A 21165-nucleotide genomic window follows, 5' to 3' on the forward strand; every position below is an offset into this window, starting at 1 on the left:
CAAGGTCAGAGATGGATTTTGGCTTTCGGAATGTGCCATTCGTGTAACCCAAATAGCATTTGCTGTATTTTTTCCTGTAACTCCTTTCCATAACTGAAAAATTTTAAAAGATCTAATTGGATTATTCCTTGAGTGACTTAGATTAATCTTTATGCTTTACTATAGGAATATCATTTCAAGGTAGCATTTCCTACAGATCTTTCTGTGAATCTGTATAGCTATTAGGGACTTGGTTTCAGACGGAATCACACAATGATGCAGGTTGTAACATAGCTAAGCATGTGGCGCCATCTTCAGGACAGTTTATTAAAAAGTTATAAAACCAAACAGATTGAAAGGCAAGCTTCTGCCCCAGAATTCTTTTCTAGGGAGCAAGTATGACTCCATCTTGCTTGGTAATAAGAAGCTAAAAAAACGTTTCTTCCAAATTCAATTGTATGCCTAAATTCTTGTCTTCCTGAGAATTATAGTTCATCACAGGATATAGGAAAGACGGTGACCATTTTTCCTTTGAAATCATTCCAGTTTGAAAGTGCCTGTGAGCTGGACAACTGAGCTTTGCTGCGGAAGCCTGGAGAGGGAAATTAAGGCAGCATCCCTTCAGGTTTTCTACCTTGGTGCCCAGATTCTCTGGGGCTTTTCCAATTTCATGTCATATATTTATGTTCTCCACTAGGTGCCTCATTAAATGTATAGCCAAGTGGAATTTAATTCTTTTTTTTTTTTTTTTTTTTTTTTTTTTTTTTTTTTTTTTTTTGCGGTACGCGGGCCTCTCACTGTTGTGGCCTCTCCCGTTGCGGAGCGCAGGCTCAGCGGCCATGGCTCACGGACCCAGCCGCTCCGCGGCATGTGGGATCTTCCCGGACCGGGGCACGAACCCATGTCTCCTGCATCGGCAGGCGGACTCTCAACCACTGCACCACCAGGGAAGCCCGGAATTTAATTCTTATGCATTTGTAACAGTGACAGTTTGCATGAATATAAAAATTAGAAAAAAAATTGTTAGTCTTTGCACCCAAATTTTTTGGATAGGAGATGTAGTATCATAGAGTAATATAATCTACACTTTAAAAATAAAAGGTTGTAAATAAACATCAATATTGTACCATAGCTAAGCACATGAGGAGGAATAATATAGCTCACGAGATGACTTTTATTTTTAAAATCCTCTCAGCCTTTAATTATTCTATTTGAAGAGGCTCCGCCCTTTCTTTTTGTAGGGCTTGGTTATGAAAACATGCATATATGTGTTTATCAGAATGTATCTGCCACCTTCGTGTACAGGATATACTGTTTAACCTACACCGAGCATTTAGCACAGTCTCATGAATAACTGGGAGATAAACAGCTTGGCTTTTACGTGGAGGCAAGTGGTTTCTACCATCTTGTGGCACCTGCTTGCAAATGGGCTTTCTTCCTAGGCTGCTCTCATTAAAAATGCATATCAATTTACATTCCCACCAACAGTGTAGGAGGGTTCCCTTTTCACCACACCCTTTCCAGCATTTATTGTTTCTAGCTTTTTTGATCATGGCCATTCTGACCAGCGTGAGGTGATACCTCACTGTAGTTTTGATTTGCATTTCTCTAATAATTAGTGATGTTGAGCATCTTTTCATGTGCCTCTTGGCCATCTGTATGTCTTCCTTGGTGTAATGTCTATGTAGGTCTTCCACCCATTTGTTAACTGGATTGTTTGTTTTTTTGATACTGAGCTCCATGAGCTGTTTGTATATTTTGGAGATTAATCCTTTGTCTGTGTTTCATTTACAAATATTTTACAACCACTGTGGAAAACAGTATGGAGGTTCCTTAAAACTAAAAGTAGAACTACCATATGACCCCGCAATCCCACTACTGGGAGTATACCCTGAGAAAACCATAATTCAAAAAGAGTCAGGTACCACAATGTTCATTGCAGCACTATTTACAATAGCCAGGACATGGAAGCAACCTAAGTGTCCATTGACAGATGAATGGATAAAGAAGATGTGGCACATATATACAATGGAGTATTACTCAGCCATAAAAAGAAATGAAATTGAGTTATTTGTAGTGAGGTGGCTGGACCTAGAATCTGTCATACAGAGTGAAGTAAGTCAGAAAGAGAAAAACAAATACCATAGGCTAACACAAATATATGGAATCTAAAAAAAAAAAAAAAAAAAAAAAAGGTACTGATGAACCTAGTTGCAGGGCAGGAATAAAGAGGTAGACATAGAGAATGGACTTGATGACATGGGGTGGGAGAGTGAAGCTGGGCTAAGTGAGAGTAGCATCGACATATATACACTACCGAATGTAAAATAGTTGGCTGGTGGGAAGCAGCAGCATAGCATAGGGAGATCAGCTCTGTGCTTTGCAATGACCTAGGGGGGTGGGATAGGGAGGGTGGGAGGGAGGCTCAAGAGGGAGGGGATATGGGGACATGTGTATGCATATGGCTGATTTGCTCTGTTGTGCAACAGAAACTAACCCAGTATTGTGAAGCAATTATACTCCAATAAAGATCTATTAAAAAAAAAAAAAGCATGTCTTTCCATTAAGGAATTGTGAGTCCAAGAGTTCCTGTTAATCTTGAAAGAGAACACATTAATCTAAATTCAATTTCTCGATAAATGGGGGCCCAGGCCACCCCATCAGTGACACGTTTGGGTTTCTTGGGGTTCAAACTAGGCTTATCGCGGGGGGAGGGGAAGGGTGGGACATAAAAAACATGTGTCCAATAATAGTATCTAATAGTATTTATGTGTTTACAATGTGCCGAGTGCTTTTACATGGACTATCTCACTTAATCCTCATAACCTATGGATACTTTTTTTTATGAGTGGGTACTTTCATTATCACTTGTGTTCTACAGATCAGGAATCTGAAACTTAGAGAGAATTTAAAATAATTTGCTCAAGGCTCACACTCAGTGTTTAGTAAAGCTAAGGAAATAAATTCTAATCTAGACGTTCTTTCTCCAGAGCCAACAAGCTTGACCAAAACCTCATACTACCCCTTAAAGGGAAAATATTTCACCAAAAGGAAAAGAGCCCTAATCAAGAGCCATGCTAATAGTCTGAGCAAAAAAATCAGAGAGCAGAAGGGCAGAGATTGAGGGCAAGGGCAGAATCTGGAGTGATACTCTGAGGTACAGAAGTTCCTCTTCCCTTCTTGATTGCTCCAGAATCTTGGCACTGCCTGGGTAGGGGAGCCGTGGGCAGGATACAATAACATAGGGCCTTGAGACTTCTGAGGGTGAGTCTGGGAGACACTGGGACTTGCAGAGATGAGAGGGTGCGGAGCCAAGGAACTCACTGTTGTCTTCTTTCCATTTTGTTTTAGGCTCGAGACAAAGGGCCACAGTCCCTGATAATAGAAGCTACTGAGTGAGGTTAGTAACACACACTTAGCCCACTGAAAAGGAGCAGAAATAAATAGCATCTTCACCCTCTTCAGTCAGGCAGAGGTTGGTGCGCAGAGCACGGCGTGGGCATAGCTGAGGTCCGCTGAGAGGTCAGCAGGCAAGTCAAAGGGACGATGATGACCCGCACAGCAGCACCAGCTACAGGGATGAGAGCATAGGGCTTGGAGTCTAAAGCCCTGGTTCCAAGCTGAACACGTCCACTAACTGTGTGACTTTGGGCAATTCATTAAAATTATTTGATCTTTAATTTGCTCAGCCGAAAAACAGCAGCAAGAGCTACTGAATAGGATTGTTGGGATATCAAAGAAACAATGTATGAGACACTCACTGTACGCTATAATACTACTGAGTGCCTTGTATGTGCTAGACATTGGGGATAGAAAATTAAGCTACATCTTTGCTCTCAAGGAGTTCACAATCTAATGACATAAATATTGGTTATCTTTAGTATCTTGAACCCCTCCCTTCTTTCTAATTATCCCTTTTACCCCACCATTTGGATATTGTCTCAGTTTGGACAACGATTTGAGTGCAAAAGGTTTATTTGGAGGTGCAAGGAAACAGAGGAGAGGTGTGGAAAGTGATACAGGAGAGGAAAGATCCTCAGCACAGGGGGCCAGCTACCACCTTAAGCCACTCTAGAAAATGCTGCAAAATACACAGCTCAGAGGTTTCCCACCTAAGGAATGGGGGAGCCAGAGTAATTTAACACCAACTTTTAACAATTATTGGTTGAAGATTTCTTTTAGTGGGTGTTAATTTCTTGGCACCTGCCAGGGGTCCAGGCAGAGTGTCTCACAGCAGCTTCAGAAAAAGGCCTGGGGCAGAGAAATGGAGACACTGGCAGTTGGAAGATGGATGGCACACATTGAAGTCATGGAGCCAAAGATGTGGGCAGGGCAGTGACAGCATCTGCAAAAGGTGGTCCATGTCTGAGGGTGCCTGGGTGGGCTCCCTCTCTCCCAGGACCCAAGACAAAACCAGGAGAGAGGACTCTTCCCAACACGTAGCACGGTAGATGAAGGGGAGAAGGAGGCTAAAGATGTGCTAACACTTTCCAAAGGCAGAATTTATCCTTGAACTATTGTACATTTGCATAAATTTGGCAAAGGTGTGTAGCTCAATAGAATAATTGCTCTGCTGTTGAACTTTCTGTGATGGTGGGAATATTCTATAGCTTCACTGTCCAGTGAAGTAGCCAACAGTCCCATGTGAGTTGCTGAGCACCTGAAATGTGGTGGGTGTGACTGAAGAACTACATTTTTACTTTTATTTAATTTTAATTAATTCGAATAATCACATGTGGCTAATGGTTACCATGTTAGACAACATAACTTTAGAGCAGTTTAATTATATTTTGTTATTCATAAGAAATTATTCAGAAATCATCCTAATCATTTTCTTCATTAAGGATAGAGGTAAATCAAAGATGTCATATGACTGAGTGTTAAAATCAATATTAATTTTGAATTGAGCACAACTGAATATCACCACCAACTTAATAAAAACTTCTGGGAAATGGGAATAAATGTGAAGTCTTACCAACATTTGTTAGAAAAATGTATTATAAAAAGTTTAGTGGTCAAATTTCTAAAGTTTGACACAACAGTCCAGAAACAATAGTATCTCAGCAGCTCTAGTGCATATGATGATTTTAAATGATGACTGGACTGAAGTTGGTGGAGAAGCAAGATATTTTGGGATACATGATTTTTCTTTACATTTATTTCTTCATACATATATAATTTTCATTAATTATACTTCATATTATTGTTTATATTTCTATAAGTATTTATGGACTCAAATTCCATATAACATGCTTTACAAAATTAATTAGTTAATACATCCTCTAAGTCAGATTAAATATTATCTCTTTTCCCTTTTTTTTTAAACTGTTTAAAAGTTTTTCCATCAATAGAGGAATGGATAAGGAAGATGTGGTATATATATACAGTGGAATATTACTCAGCCATAAAAAAGAATGAAATAATGACATTTGCAACATGGATGGATCTAGAGATTGTCATACTAAGTGAAGTAAATCAGACAGAGAAAGACAAGTATCATGATATAAATTATATGTGGAATTTTAAAAAAGGGTACAAATGAACTCATCTACAAAACAGAAATATAGTTACAGATGTAGACAACAAACTTATGGTTACCAGGGGTAAGGGGGGGGAGATAAATTGGGAGATTGGGATGGACATATACATACTACTATATATAAAATAGATAACTAATAAGAACCTACTGTACAGCACAGGGAACTCTACTCAGTACTCTGTAATGGCCTATATGGGAAAAGAATCTAAAAAAGAGTGAATATATGTCTATGTATAACTGATTTACTTTGCTGTACACTTAAAACTAACACGACACTGTAAATTAACTATACTCCAATAAAAATGTTTTACAAAGTTTTTAATAATTGTTTTTGTACATAACCAATAGCTTCCAGAATCATCATTTTCATTGTTCTTGACAGTTCTTCTGCTTTAGTGTATGTTCTGCAGTGTGACTCAGCTCCTGTGTAACTGGGATTGGGGATTGACGTTAGCTTGGAGGTGTGTTGGTTCACCTGTGATTTTTCCCCAGCATGTTAGTGCTTTGTACCACTGTGTAACAGCAGCTGAATGCAAAGTGCACTAGGACAGCTGAACACCTTGGGCTGGGCTGGGCTGGGCTGTGCCAGCTCATCCACTGTCCTCTTGGTGCCATCTGGCCTCCTGCTCTCCTGAAGGTACTCATGGCATGGTTCTTCCTGACCTTTGTGCTCTTGGTCCTCATCTCCATTACTCAGCAGCCCCAACTCTTCTATAAGCTACCTTTAGTTTTTTGTTTTTTTTATGTAAGTGTCTTTCTAACTTTTATGCAAGGACCTACTTATACAGTAGTATTTTTAAATTTATTAACTATGTAATAGTTTTTTTTAACTGTGCTGTATTTTTATTAGAAATACCATTCTTTTTGTTAACTCATATTGTAAAGTTTTGTATATGTTTTGAGTGGAAATTGCATATGTTTTGAGTGGCTTGATGCTGATACTAATTTGCCAATAAACCCTATTATGTTTAGTGTGTGATTTTGCAGATTTGAGTAGGCTTTTCTTTTTTTAGGAATATACATGTTGTATTAAGGCAAAACCACCTGTACATTGATTTTGCAATTGAATTAGAGAATAGCCACAACAAAACAAACCCAAAAAGAGATCCTGACTCCAAATTGCTTCTAGAATGATTAGCTATGTTTGGAAGTGAATATTCTCATATGAACAGTATTCCAAGCAATATGCGTTGTTGCTTTGTTTATATTACAGGTTTTGCTAAACCAATGATATATGATGGTAACTGTGATAATCACTAGTCACACACAAGTCCTGGGATGTCAGAAATGACAGTAAAGGTGTTTATTTGATCTTCCAAAGACCTAGGCCAAGGACAAAGGAAAGCATAGATTTTGGCTGAATAGCCAGACCAAAGATGAAGTTCCATGTCTATATTAGAAAGAAGACATGTACATTGACCTATATAAATCATATAATTAATTTCTTTGAGATTTTGGTGTGTGTGTTCTTCAGGTCCTAAAAAGCCTGAAGAACATGGCACACTGCTTTCTACCCTCATCTCTTCTTTGACCCTATATAATACTCCTTCTTCGAATATACATAGGAAAAGTGTTCATGAATGTCGTGTTTATATTCTGGAGCTAGGCTACTTCTCTCTCATGTAAAAGAAGTCAGCTAGCAAGTGGTACTTATGGAGAAGTTGTTCCTGATTGTGTGTTTGTAGAAAGGGAGTATAAAGATCAATTCAAATATACCCACCCCAGCTTAGTGCCCTTAAAGTATTTGTTTCTTAAAGAAAGCTATAATAAATTACATCTCTTAAAATATATGTGCATTCTATTTACAATAGCCAAAATATGGAAGCAACCTAAATGTCCATCAACAGATGAATGGATAAAGAAGATGTGATATATATATATATAATATATATATATACACACAATGGAATATTAGCCATAAAAAAGAATGAAATAATATCACTTGCAGCAACATGGATGGATCTGGAGATTATCATACTAAGTGAAGTATGCCAGACAGAGAAAGACAAATATCATATGATATCACTTACATATGGAATCTAAAAAATGATACAAATGAACTTTTTTGCAAAACTGAAACAGAGTCACAGACACAGAAAACAAACTTATGATTACCAAAGGGGAAAGCAGGGGAAGAGATACATTAGGAATTTGGGATTGACAGATACACGCATGACTGTATATAAAATAGGTAAACAACAAGTTCCTACTATATAGCACAGGGAACTATATTCAATATCTTGTAATAACCTATAATGGAAAAGAACCTGAAAAACAATAGATATATGTATTTGTATAACTAAATCACTGCTGTACACCTGAAACATTATAAATCAAGTATACTTTAAGTAAAAAAAACCACTCTCGCTCTTAGATAGCTTCATCCACCAGAGGGCAAACAGCAGAAGCAAGAAGAACTACAATCTTGCAGCCAGTGGAACAAAAACCACATTCACAGAAAGACAGACAAAATGAAAAGGCAGAGGATTAAGTACCAGATGAAGGAACAAGATAAAACCCCAGAAAAACAACTAAATGAAGTGGAGATAGGCAACCTTACAGAAAAAGAATTCAGAATAACGATAGTGAAGTTGATCCAGGACCTCGGAAAAGAATGGAGGCAAAGATCGAGAAGATGCAAGAAATGGTTAACAAAGACCTAGAAGAACTAAAGAAAAAACACCTAGAAGAATTAAAGAACAAACAAACACAGATAAACAATACAATAACTGAAATGAAAAATACACTAGAAGGAATCAATAGCAGAATAACTGAGGCAGAAGAATGGATAAGTGATCTGGAACACAGAATGGTGGAATTCACTGTCATGGAACAGAATAAAGAAAAAAGAATGAAAAGAAATAAAGACAGCCTAAGAGACCTCTGGGACATTAAATGCAACAACATTCACATTACAGGGGTCCCAGAAGGAGAAGAGAGAGAGAAAGGACCAGAGAAAATATTTGAAAAGATTATAGTCAAAAACATCCCTAACATGGGAAAGGAAATAGCCACCCAGGTCCAGGAAGGGCAGAGAGTCCAGGCAGGATAAACCCAAGGAGAAACATGCCGAGACACATAGTAATCAAACTGACAAAAATTAAAGAAAAAGAAAAATTATTAAAAGCAACAAGGGTAAAATGACAAATATATACAAGGGAACTACCATAAGGTTAACAGCTGATTTCTCAGCAAAAACTCTACAAGCCAGAAGGGAGTGGCATGATACATTTAAAGTGATGAAAGGGAAGATCGTACAACCAAGATTACTCTACCTGGCAAGGATCTCATTCAGATTTGACAAAGAAATCAAAAGCTTTTCAGACAAGCAAAAGCTAAGAGAATACAGCACCAACAAACCAGCTCTACAACAAATGCTAAAGGAACTTCTCTAAGTGGGAAACACAAGAGAAGAAAAGGACCTACAAAAACAAACCCAAAACAACTAAGAAAATGGTAATAGGAACATACTTATTGATAATTACCTTTAATGTGAATGGATTAAATGCTCCAACCAAAAGACACAGTCTTGCTGAATGGATAAAAAAACAAGACCCATATATATGCTGTCTACAAGAGACCCACTTCAGACCTAGGGCCACATACAGACTGAAAGTGAGGGGATGGAAAAAGATATTCCATGCAAATGGAAATCAAAAGAAAGCTGGAGGGGCTTCCCTGGTGGCGCAGTGGTTGAGAGTCCGCCTGCCGATGCGGGGGACACGGGTTCGTGCCCCGGTCCGGGGAGATCCCACATGCCGCGGAGCGGCTGGGCCCGTGAGCCATGGCCGCTGGGCCTGCGCGTCCGGAGCCTGTGCTCCGCAACGGCAGAGGCCACAGCAGTGAGAGGCCCGCGTACCGCAAAAAAAAAAAAAAAAAAAAAAAAAAAAAAAAAAAAAAAAGAAAGCTGGAGTAGCAATACTCATATCAGATAAAATAGACTTTAAAATAAAGAATGTTACAAGAGACAAGGAAGGACACTACATAATGATCAAGGGATCAATCCAAGAAGAAGATATAACAATTATAAATACATATGCACCCAACATAGGAGCACCTCAATACATAAGGCAACTGCTAACAGCTCTAAAAGAGGAAATGGACAGTAACACAATAATAGTGGGGGACTTTAACACCTCACTTACACCAATGGACAGATCATCCAAAATGAAAATTAACAAGGAAACACAAGCTTTAAATGACACAATAGACCAGCTAGATTTAATTGATATTTATAGGACATTCCATCCAAAAACAGCAGATTACACTTTCTTCTAAAGTGCACATGGAAGGTCCTCCAAGATAGATTACATCGTGGGTCACAAATCAAGCCTCAGTAAATTTAAGAAAATTGAAATCATATCAAGCACCTTTTCTGACCACAACGCTATGAGATTAGAAATGAATTACAGGGGAGAAAAACGTAAAAAACACAAACACATTGAGGTTAAACAATACGTTACTAAATAGCCAAGAGATCACTGAAGAAATCAAAGACGGAACCAAAAAATACCTAAAGACAAATGACAATGAAAACACAATGATCCAAAACCTATAGCATGCAACAAAAGCAGTTCTAAGAGGGAAGTTTATACCTATACAAGCCTACCTCAAGAAACAAGAAAAACCTCAAATAAATAATCTAACCTTACACGTAAAGGAACTACTGAAAGGAGAGCAAAGAAAACCCAAATTTAGTAGAAGGAAAGAAATCATAGAGATCTGAGCAGAAATAAATGAAATAGAAACAAAGAAAACAATAGCAAAGATCAATAAAACTAAAAGCTAGTTCTTTGAGAAGATAAACAAAATTGATAAACCATTAGCCAGACTCATCAAGAAAAAGAGGGAGAGGACTCAAATCAATAAAACTAGAAATGAAAAAGGAGAAGTTACAACAGATACCACAGAAATACAAAGCATCATAAGAGACTACTACAAGCAACTTTATGCCAGTAAAATGGACAACCTGGAAGAAATGGACAAATTCTTAGAAAGGTATAACATTCCAAGAATGAACCAGGAAGAAATAGAAAATATGAACAGACCAATCACAAGTAATAAAATTGAAACTGTGAGGAAAAATCTTCCAACAAACAAAAGTCCAGGACCAGATGGCTTCACAGGTGAATTCTATCAAACATTTAGAGAATAGCTAACACCCATCCTTCTCAAACTCTTCCAAAAAATTGCAGAGGAAGGAACACTCCTAAACTCATTCTATGATGCCACCATCACCCTGGTACCAAAACCAGATAAAGGTACTACAAAAAAAATAAAATTACAGACCAATATCACTCATGAATATAGATGCAAAAATCCTCAACAAAATATTAGCAAACAGAATCCAACAACACATTAAAAGGGTCATATACCATCATCAAGTGGATTTATCCCAGGGATGCAAGGATTCTTCAGTATACTCAAATCAATCAATGTGATACACCATATTAACATATTGAAGAATAAAAACCATATGATCATCTCAATACATGCAGAAAAAGCTTCTGGCAAAATTCAACACCCATTTATGATAAAAACTCTCCAGAAAGTGGGCATAGAGGGAACCTACCTCAACATAATAAAGGCCATATACGACAAACCCACAGCAAACATCATTCTCAATGATGAAAAACTGAAAGCATTTCCTCTAAGATCAGGAACAAGACAAGGATGTCCACCCTTGCCACTTTTATTCAACATAGTTTTGGAAGTCCTAGCCATGGCAGTCAGAGAAGAAAAAGAAATAAAAGGAATACAAATTGGAAAAGAAGAAGTAAAACTGTCACTGTTTGCAGATGACATGATACTATACATAGAGAATCCTAAAGATGTCACCAGAAAACTACTAGAGCAAATCAATGAATCTGGTAAAGTTGCAGGATACAAAATTAATGCACAGAAATCTCTTGCATTCCTATACACTAACAACAAAAGATCAGAAAGATAAATTAAGGAAAGAATCCCTTTCACCACTGCAACAAAAAGAATAAAATACCAAGGAATAAACCTACCTAAGGAGGTAAAAGACCTGTACTCAGAAAACTATAAGACACTGATGAAAGAAATCAAAGATGACACAGACAGATGGAGAGATATACCATGTTCTTGGATTGGAAGAATCAATATTGTGAAAATGACTATACTACCCAAAGCAATCTACAGATTCAATGCAATCCCTATCAAATTACTAATGGCATTTTTTACAGAACTAGAACAAAAAATCTTAAAATCTGTATGGAGACACAAAAGACCCCAAATAGCCAAAGCAATCTTGAGGGAAAAAAAATGGAGCTGGAGGAATCAGACTCCCTGACTTCAGACTATACTACAAAGCTACAGTAATCAAGACAATATGGTTCTGGCACAAAAACAGAAATATAGATCAATGGAACAGGATAGAAAGCCCAGAGATAAACCCACACACCTATGGTCAACTAATCTATGACAAAGGAGGCAAGGATATACAATGGAGAAAAGATCGCCTCTTCAATAGTGGTGCTGGGAAAACTGGACAGCTACATGTAAAAGAATGGAAGTAGAATACTCCCTGACACCATACACAAAAATAAACTCAAAATGGATTAAAGACCTAAAAGTAAGACCGGACACTACAAAACTCTTAGAGGAAAACACAGGAAGAACACTCTTTGACATAAATCACACAATATCTTTTTTGATCCACCTCCTAGAGTAATGAAAATAAAAACAAAAATAAACAAATGGGACCTAATGAAACTTAAATGCTTTTGCACAGCAAAGGAAGCTATAAACAGGATGAAAAGACAACCCTCAGAATGGGAGAAAATATTTGCAAACAAATCAACAGAGAAAGGATTAATCTCCAAAATATATAAACAGCTCATGCAGCTCAATATTAAAAAAACAAACACCCCAATCCAAAAAGGGGCAGAAGACGTAAATAGACATTTCTCCAAAGAAGACATACAGATGGCCAAGAGGCACATGAAAAGCTGCTCAACATCACTAATTATTAGAGTAATGCAAATCAAAACATTGAGGTATCACCTCACACCATTTAGAATGGGCATCATCAGAAAATCTACAAACAACAAATGCTGGAGAGGGTGTGGAGAAAAGGGAACCCTCTTGCACTGTTGGTGGGAATGTCAATTGATACAGCCACTATGGAGAACAGTATGGAGGTTCCTTAAAAAACTAAAAATAGAATTACCATATGACCCAACGTCCCACTACTGGGCATATACCCAGAGAAAACCATAATTCAAAGAGACACATGCACCCCAATGTTCATTGCAGCACTATTTACAATAGCCAGGTCATGGAAGCAACCTAAATGCCCAATGACAGATGAATGGATAAAAAAGATGTGGTACATATATACAATGGAATATTACTCAGCCATAAAAAGGAACGAACTTGGGTCATTTGTAGAGATGTGGGTGGACCTAGAGAGTGTCATACAGAGTGAAGTAAGTCAGAAAGAGAAAAACAAATATCGTATATTAACGCATATATGTGGAATCTAGAAAAATGGTACAAATGAACTGGTTTGCAAGGCAGAAATAGAGACGCAGATGTAGGGGGAAACTGGGGTTAGGGGGTGGTGGTGGTGGGATCAATTGGGAGATTGGATTGACATGTATACACTAATATGTATAAAATAGATAACTAATAAGAAACTGCAGTATAAAAAAATTAAATTAAATTAAAAAAATAAAAAACATTCAGATTCAATAACTTTCAGGAATTAGTTAAAAATGAAATATGCAATGAAAACAATAAATTCTCCCTCAAAAATATATGTGCATTAATTTAAGTTATATGCTTTTCAATGCTTCCATCAAATTTGTGCTTTCTCACTGCCATTATAACCTAGGAGTGCTGGCCAGTGAGAGTCCAAGACAGCCTCACAGCTTAATACAAAATGTTTTCCAGGTTGGCCTCCACTGTCCCAGGTGCCAGCCACTCCAGGTGCCTCCTGCAGATCAGGTGTTTGGAGATTGCACTCCGTGTTTTTGCATTGTTGGGAAGGCAGGCTCTGGTGCCAGACTCTAAGTTCAAAGCTGGGTTATATTACTTCCTTACTGTGTGAACTTGGTAAATTACCTAGTGTCTTTGCTTCAATTTTCTCATCTTTAAAAGTAGGGATAAAATAATTCCAAACATAGGGGAGGATTACTGGAAGGATTAAATGTAATATATACAATCAGTATAGTGCCTGGCACATCATAAGTGCTTGATGCAAGTTAGCCTTCATGATGATGTTTTCTCAGTGGCTTTTGTTTCTAAATTATAAGTAAAATTATCACTGTAAAATAGTTAACATTGCAAGGAGGATTCCAGCTGAAAAAGCAGAGACTGCTTTCGGCACTGGAGAATTGAGGTAATCAATCACACTAAAAAGGGCTAACTGAGGACCAGAATGGGTTGGCTGCTTCTCCTTCTCTGAAGCAGAGTGTCTGTCTCTACAGACAAGAGGACATTACACATTACTGAGCGAGAATCCTCATCAAAGAGAACATGGGAAATAATGCAACTAATGTCTGTAGGCTAATGTCTAATATGCAATTGGATATTGCCAGGGACTTTTGGTCTATCTCATGAACAAGCACTTTTATATTCTTTTTTCCATAACCTATTTTCCATACACATCCATGCAGTACACCGTAAAAGAACATGGTGCCTATGACCAAATGCTGAGAAGCCATGGAGGTTATAATCAAGAGTACAGGCTCTAGCTTCATGTTTTCTGTCTCTTCCATAAACCAGCTCTGTGACGTTGGCAAGTTGCCAAACGCCCTGTGTGTTGGTTTTCTCATCTGTACAATGGAGATCATAACCATACCTACCAGACAGGTTTGTTATGAGGACAATACAATTTAATTGACATAAAATACTTACCTAGTGTCTTGTGTGTAAAAAAGTGTTCACTAAATGATAGCTATTACTTCCTCAAATTTTTTATTTATGTTTAACCATTTAAGAATAATCCACCATTTTACAGAAAAGTAAGCATCACCTATATCCGGAGACCCTGCTATGAGTAAAAAAGAATGGAAATGGCAATAAAGAAGTAGAGGAAAGGCAAGTTTCTATTTCCATTTAGTTGGAGGAAGCTCACTGGGGAAGAATCTCTGTAGCTCTTAAGGAGGGAAGGTATATAACTTGGTGGCTTTGGGAGAAACAAAGTAGAGAGAGAGAGAGAGAGAAGAATGCACAATTGAGAAGGGAAATAATGAATGAAATAAAGGTGATTAGGTTTACTTTTGTGGAAAAGAAGGCTGGATAGTGGAGGGGAGTGAAATAATAAGATAAATGATGCTGGGCTATCACAAGAGTACAATTAAAACTATTAGTTATGATAATAGTAGCTGCTATAATACAAAAATGCTGAACTACCAATGGTTTAACACAAAAGAAATATTTCTAGCTCATGTCAGAGCCCAGTAAAGTAGTTTCTGGTTGGGCAGCCCTCCTCTAGTGCTGTTTTGGGATCCCCTCCCATCTGCGGATGCACTATCTTTAACACATGGATCCCAAGGGTTACCCTGTGGGGACATCCGTTCCAACCAACTGGAAGGTGAAATCATGTGGAATATTAGAGGTGGGAGGTTTTTATAGGCCAGGCCTAGAAGCGGTGCTTATTTTGGTCAACATCCCACTAGCCAGAATTAAGTCTCAGGCCCAAACCTACATCTAACTGTATGCTCAAAAGGAAAGGACATACACGGGTTTTGAAACTCATCACAGCCTCTGCCCCAGACACTTTCATGCAAAATGACCATGACACCTTTCTTAATACAAACCAATACAAGTTCATAACCTAACTGGGAACAAGAAAAACTGCACTGTACCTGGAGATTCAGGGACAAATGAAATGAACCTATCTCATGGCTACAAAATAAAAATCTATGAATTAATTTTTACCAAGTCAAAATCATCTTCTTCAGAAATCCCTTCCATGATTACTTTATAAGAACAATAGCCAGTACTGAGTCCTTAATTTGTATGAGGCACTGAGCTGCATTGTATTTACCTTTACCATACTACTGTGAAGTAGGAATTATCATTTCTATATTATAGATTGAGAAAATGAATCCCAAGAAAGGTCCTGACTTACCAAAGATTGTAAAGATAGAAGTGGTGGGGGTAGAGTTGAAACATAGGTTTTACCACTAAAACTGTCAGACTCTACTACCTCCTATGACTTCTCATTACTCCTTAATTCAGAATTCCTTGCATGTACTTGTTTTGTTGCTCTCACATGGCTCTCTGCAAATGTTGATGTATGTTGATTTGTAAGTTGTATCAGTTAACTATTGCTGTGTAACAAATTCCACCACCCCCAGCCATATAGGGGTTTACAACACAAATAACTTGCTCTTTCTCACAATTCTGTAGGTTGACTAGATGGTTCTTTTGTTTCACTTGGTATTCACTGGAGTCACTCAGGAAGCTGCACCCAGCTGGTGGCTGGGGTGGCCAGAAGGTCCAGGAAGGCCTCTCTCACCTGCCTGGGGCCCTGGTGCTGTCAGCTGTGGTGCCCCACCTCTCCTTCATGTGGCCTCACTCTCAGTGGTTTTTCCTCCTCCAGGACCTCTCCATATGGCCTCTTTCTAAAGGGACAGACTGGACTTCCTTAGAGCATGGGAGCTGTCTTCCTAAAAGAAGAAAGCAGAGGCTCCCAGTCCTCTTAAGGGTTAGCCTAGACCTGGCTCAGCATCACTTCTGCCACATTCTGTTGGCAAAAGAAGACACAGAAAGACCTGCCCAGATTAAAGGAGTGAGGAGAGAGACTTCACTCCTTGGTGGGAGGAGCAACAAAGAATTTGTGGCCATTCATAATCCACCACACTGCATTCTTTTTGTCTGTCTGGCACTGTCATCCCAGCGAAACTCCTGAAGGCAAGATCTGGGTCTTCTTGACTTTGCAATTGGTTTTTAGCACCTAGGACTATACTCTGCATACAATGGGTTTCAAAAATGTCAATTGACAGAGTGTAGAGAAATCATAACCTATAAAATTTAGGTGGAAGAAAAAGCAACCTGGAACACAACAGAACACAGGCCCTCAGGGCATCTTAGGCTCCCCACTAGTGAAATCTGGTAACTCTTTCCAACCATTTTCTTACGAGAGAAACTCTGGCAATGCACTGACATCTCTTTACAAGTTCTCTGCTTCTGTGCTCACCTATTTTTAGATGCTTACCCACCTGTCTGAGCTGAAATATGGAGACTTTATGCTGATCTGTGTCTAAAAGCCATGACAAATGGTACATTTGGGATTCAGGGCAAATGATGATTTAACGTTGTTCAACAAATTAACAAATGTATAAAAAGATTCTGCTAAAATAAGATCTGTGTCCGTTTTTGGGGGGTGTCTTTTAGAAGATGAAATTGCTTAAGGCATACGTAAACAGTATCTTGGTTCTCATAACACCTATCTCGAAGCATAGGTGCTATAGGTCTCACCCTAGGCATACACAGAGGCATCACCATGTACGTGTTCACTACTTTAGAAGAGGTTTTTGCTAGGTAAGGTGCATGTACACACACACACACATGCCTGTACAAGCCAATAAACAAGATGAAAAAAGATAAAATTGTACAAGCATAAAAGAATGAGACTGATTAGAAATCAGCTGTTAGGTGATCTTATCAGTAGAACACATGGATGGCTCTAGGGAGAGTGAAATAGCTCAGTTAAATTTACCCTGCCTTTCTTTGTAATAGATATCCTGAAACAGACACTCGTATTTGTTTACTGTACTAAAAGTAATATCTTTTTCTTCCATTCAGGCCTCTTTCTCTGCCAAGATCCCTCTAAGTAGGAAATGACAAAAATTTATGAGGGTTACATCCAAAAGCAAAGGCCTGGGGTATATTGTTGGAAAGATAAAGACTGTTCATTTGGGAGTTCTCTGTTCCTTTATTATCTGAGAAAAGATGGAGTAGTAATTGACATGTGGTTCTTGACAGATGTTGACAAGGGAAAAACATGTAACTGAGCCCCTTGGAGTTTTTGCAAAGCATGATTATGACGCTTGTCTCCATGTTCTGTAACCTCAAGAGCACAATCAAATTTCCCCCTTTACCCTAAATGCCAAGCAGACATCCAGACAGATGTTATAGGACTATATCAGCATCTGGCCAAAGAATAGAATTCTCTCATCTCACATCAAGGGCATGCACAATAGAGACCATTGAACGTGGAGTGAGTGCTTTGGTATATTCTATTGTTAATCTCTCTTGAAATAAATTGATTGCTGTGGAGAAAGAATTCACCAAAAAAATTTCCTATTCAACTATCAGAGCTTGTATGTGGGCATGCACCATAACATTAAACAATTCATGCTCCAAAACTGTATCCATATTTTATTTGATAATAATAGGATGATAGGAATATTAACAAATATGCTTTTAGAGTAGCATTGCATAAGAATAAGAATCAGATTTAGAAAGGAAGTATGTTCTCTGTATTTGCCAAACATCCAGGTGAAAAGTTGAAAGATGGTCAATTGTGCAGATGTTCTATATATCCAGGTGTTATGTAGACAAGATATTTGGCAACAAATGAAACTTCCTTTTTTTATCCATATGTTTCATTCTAGTTTCATTTTGTATAAAATTGTAGAATAATGGAAATTACAAGCATATTTTAGTTTTTAAAAATAAAAGTAGAGCAAAATCTTAGAACAGTTTCTATGTTTCTTTTAAGTACATCTACAGTAGTAAACTGAGAATTCCTAGAGTTTTAATGAAATAGAATTGCTCATGACAAGCAAAATATACACTGATCTGATTTCAGTACACCCTACATTCTTTTTCTCACTTGATATTACTCTGTATTTTAAGAGTGTGGCTACATAATAATTTGAGATTTGTTTGTTTTCCGCTTATATTTTCCAGTCCTCCTGGTACATTCACTTCAGCAACAGTCTCTGTGGGTTGTTAGCAGAGAGGGGTGCACATCAGAGTAAAAAGCACAAATAGCCCTAAGGTTTCTTAAATTTGGTTTCCGAAAGCTTAAGCTTCAAGAAAGGAGTCCAGTTAATATACAGAAAATAAAGACACATGCTCTTTCGTGCACACCCAAGTTTGTGGACTGATACACACACTGAAGTTGAACGGCGCACTTAGACGATATGCTAACGTGATTGGATCAGTCAGCTTAGGTGGGCTCAGGTGGACTTTAGGAATAATCAAGTGCAAAATCTTTTTGCAACACCGAAGGGTTATTTCTCTTTCACATGGTGTGTCTGCTATGGGTTCTCTTTACTGGATATCCAAGCTGAAGGAGAAGTCCATATGTGGCACACTGGCCTTCTCAAGTCAAATGAGGAGAGCAATGGTGGATCACACAATGGTTCTTCAAGCTTTTTCCTAGAAGAGGCTTATGTCACTTCTACTAATATATCATTGGATAAAGCGAGCCTTGTGGCCAGGCCTGATATCTTTGGGTAGGAAATATAATCCTGTCACTGGGAGGGGCTTCACTGGGAAGACCCAGCAGCGAGAGGCAGTAAATGTTTTTACCTCCATACAACTTACCACAATTATCATTTTAAGCATGTGTTATGGGCTTAATTGTGCAGGTCACTGGGTTAGATGTGCGTCAAGATAATTATTCATTTCGGGTATTTTCTTTTTGAAAGATTATGAAACATGAGAGAAAACACCAATTCAGACAGAAGACAGAAGGAGAATAGTGAAGTGATTTTGGATGTTTCCAGATAGGTGGGCAGTATTGTGCTTAAAATCATATAGAGAATGAGAGTAAATTCATGTTCAGAGTGGAAAACAAAGAATTGAGGAGACTGATCTCCAGCTAGTCAAACTGGAAAAAGTTTGTGGTTTACGATCTGTTTGAATGGGGAGGAAGTAATAAATAATGATGACTAATATCTGTGTGTCCTTTTACAATTTATAACTGTTATTTTACTTAATACTTTTAACAACCACCTGATACTTTTAACCATCACTTCCATTTAGCAATAAGGACACTAGGCTCAGGTTAACTGAGTGGCCTATGTTTTCAGAATAAGTGTCATAGCCAGTATTTAAGCAGTCTTCTCTAATTCTATACATTGTATGCCTTACATGCGGAAAAGAGCAAGTGAGGAACAGCACTGAGTACCTTGGGAGGGGCTCCAAAATGAAGGCACAGACTAGATGCAAGTAGCCTGAGCACAATGTAGGAATCTGTTGTTCTCCTATGGAAAATAAATGAAGGAAGTGCGGCCGCCTGGCACATGCCACCTCGAGTACTTTGAAGCCCTTAACTGATGATATGAGCAGAAGCACAAGAAATATTTATTGATGACCTACAAGCTGGATAATAGAAGAGGATGGACATTGCTGATACAGATTGTGGATATAAAAGAACTTACTTGGGCCTAAAAGTTAGATGTAAAACAAGCTTAACTATTTAATCATATCTTCCATCTCCCACACTGAACTCCCTTAGGCTAGGAGGATATTAAGTGGAAAATGGGTTCTTGGTTCTCTTTGGAGAAGGATCTATTGTTCCCATCATTGGTGGAAAGGGGCATTGTTGAAAAACATTGTGATGCAGCCCACTTCTGGTCAGAGGGATACTGCAATAATTTTGGTTTCTATGTTAGGTCTTCTGAGTTCAGGTCTTCTGAGAAGCAGTCACCAAGGTGATACGAGATCAGCAAGAGATTTATTCCCTGAAAAAGCTATGAAGGATAAAGGGGAGGGAGAAGAAGAGGGTAGAGAGAGCATCAGACTATGATGCAGGTCTTCTACCAGTGAAGGATTGTGGGGAAGGAAGGAGGATTGGGTAGAAAGAGTCTCCGAAATATAGTTCTGATATCACTTATATGTAGAAACTAAAAAAAAGATACAAATGAACTTATTTACAAAACAGAAATAGACTCACAGACATAGAAAACAAACTTATGGTTACCAAAGAGGAAAAAGAGGGGATAAATTAGGAGTTTGGGATTAAAATATACACACTACTATATATAAAATAGGTAAACAACAAGGACCCACTGTATAGCACAGGGAACTATACTCAATATCTTGTAATAACCTATAAGGGAAAAGTATCTAAAAAATAGCTGTACCCCTGAAACTAACACAACATTCTACATCAACTGTATTTCAATAAAAATTTTTTAAATGTAGTTTTAGGAAAGTTTTAGCCTCGCTTGAGGACTTGGGGAATTTTCAAACTCAAATGACCAGTCCTAGGAATTCTGTGTCTGGTAGGAATGGGCTGGGAATAGTCCCCTCATTGTCCTCAGCCACTGGCTGAGAGCACCCTGTGGAGTCTGGCCTTGGTGTGAACACTGCAATGGATCCAGAGGCACAGGAACTGAAGGGACCAGCAGTCAACTCTGCTCCCCACAGCAGGAGATCTGTGCCACCACAGCCCACCCCTCATACCACACAGATCTACTTCTCCATTTAGGTTTGGGCAAAGTTCCTCCATGGGTCCCAGGGGCCTCTCTTCATGAGGGGGAACTTACAGAGAAGCTAATGGGATGAATAAGAGTTCTTATTACTGCAGTTGATCTCAGGACTGGTACCCTCCATATGCATCCTAAATTCCCATCACTCTCAACTACCACCTTGGAATGTCTAAGTGCCTTACCTAGTAGTGTTACCTGAATCTTTATTCCTTAAATGTC

General features: G+C 38.3%; 1 long non-coding RNA gene across 1 annotated transcript in view; it reads right to left on the reverse strand.

The window, feature by feature from the left end:
• The window catches only part of LOC307057021, a 121311-nt gene that overhangs the window by 178 nt on the left and 99968 nt on the right, over positions 1 to 21165 (reverse strand). The gene's annotated exons all lie outside the window — the stretch shown is intronic.

The sequence above is a fragment of the Hyperoodon ampullatus genome (assembly GCF_949752795.1).
Source record: "Hyperoodon ampullatus genome assembly, chromosome: 8".
Taxonomy (NCBI): Eukaryota; Metazoa; Chordata; class Mammalia; order Artiodactyla; family Ziphiidae; genus Hyperoodon; species Hyperoodon ampullatus.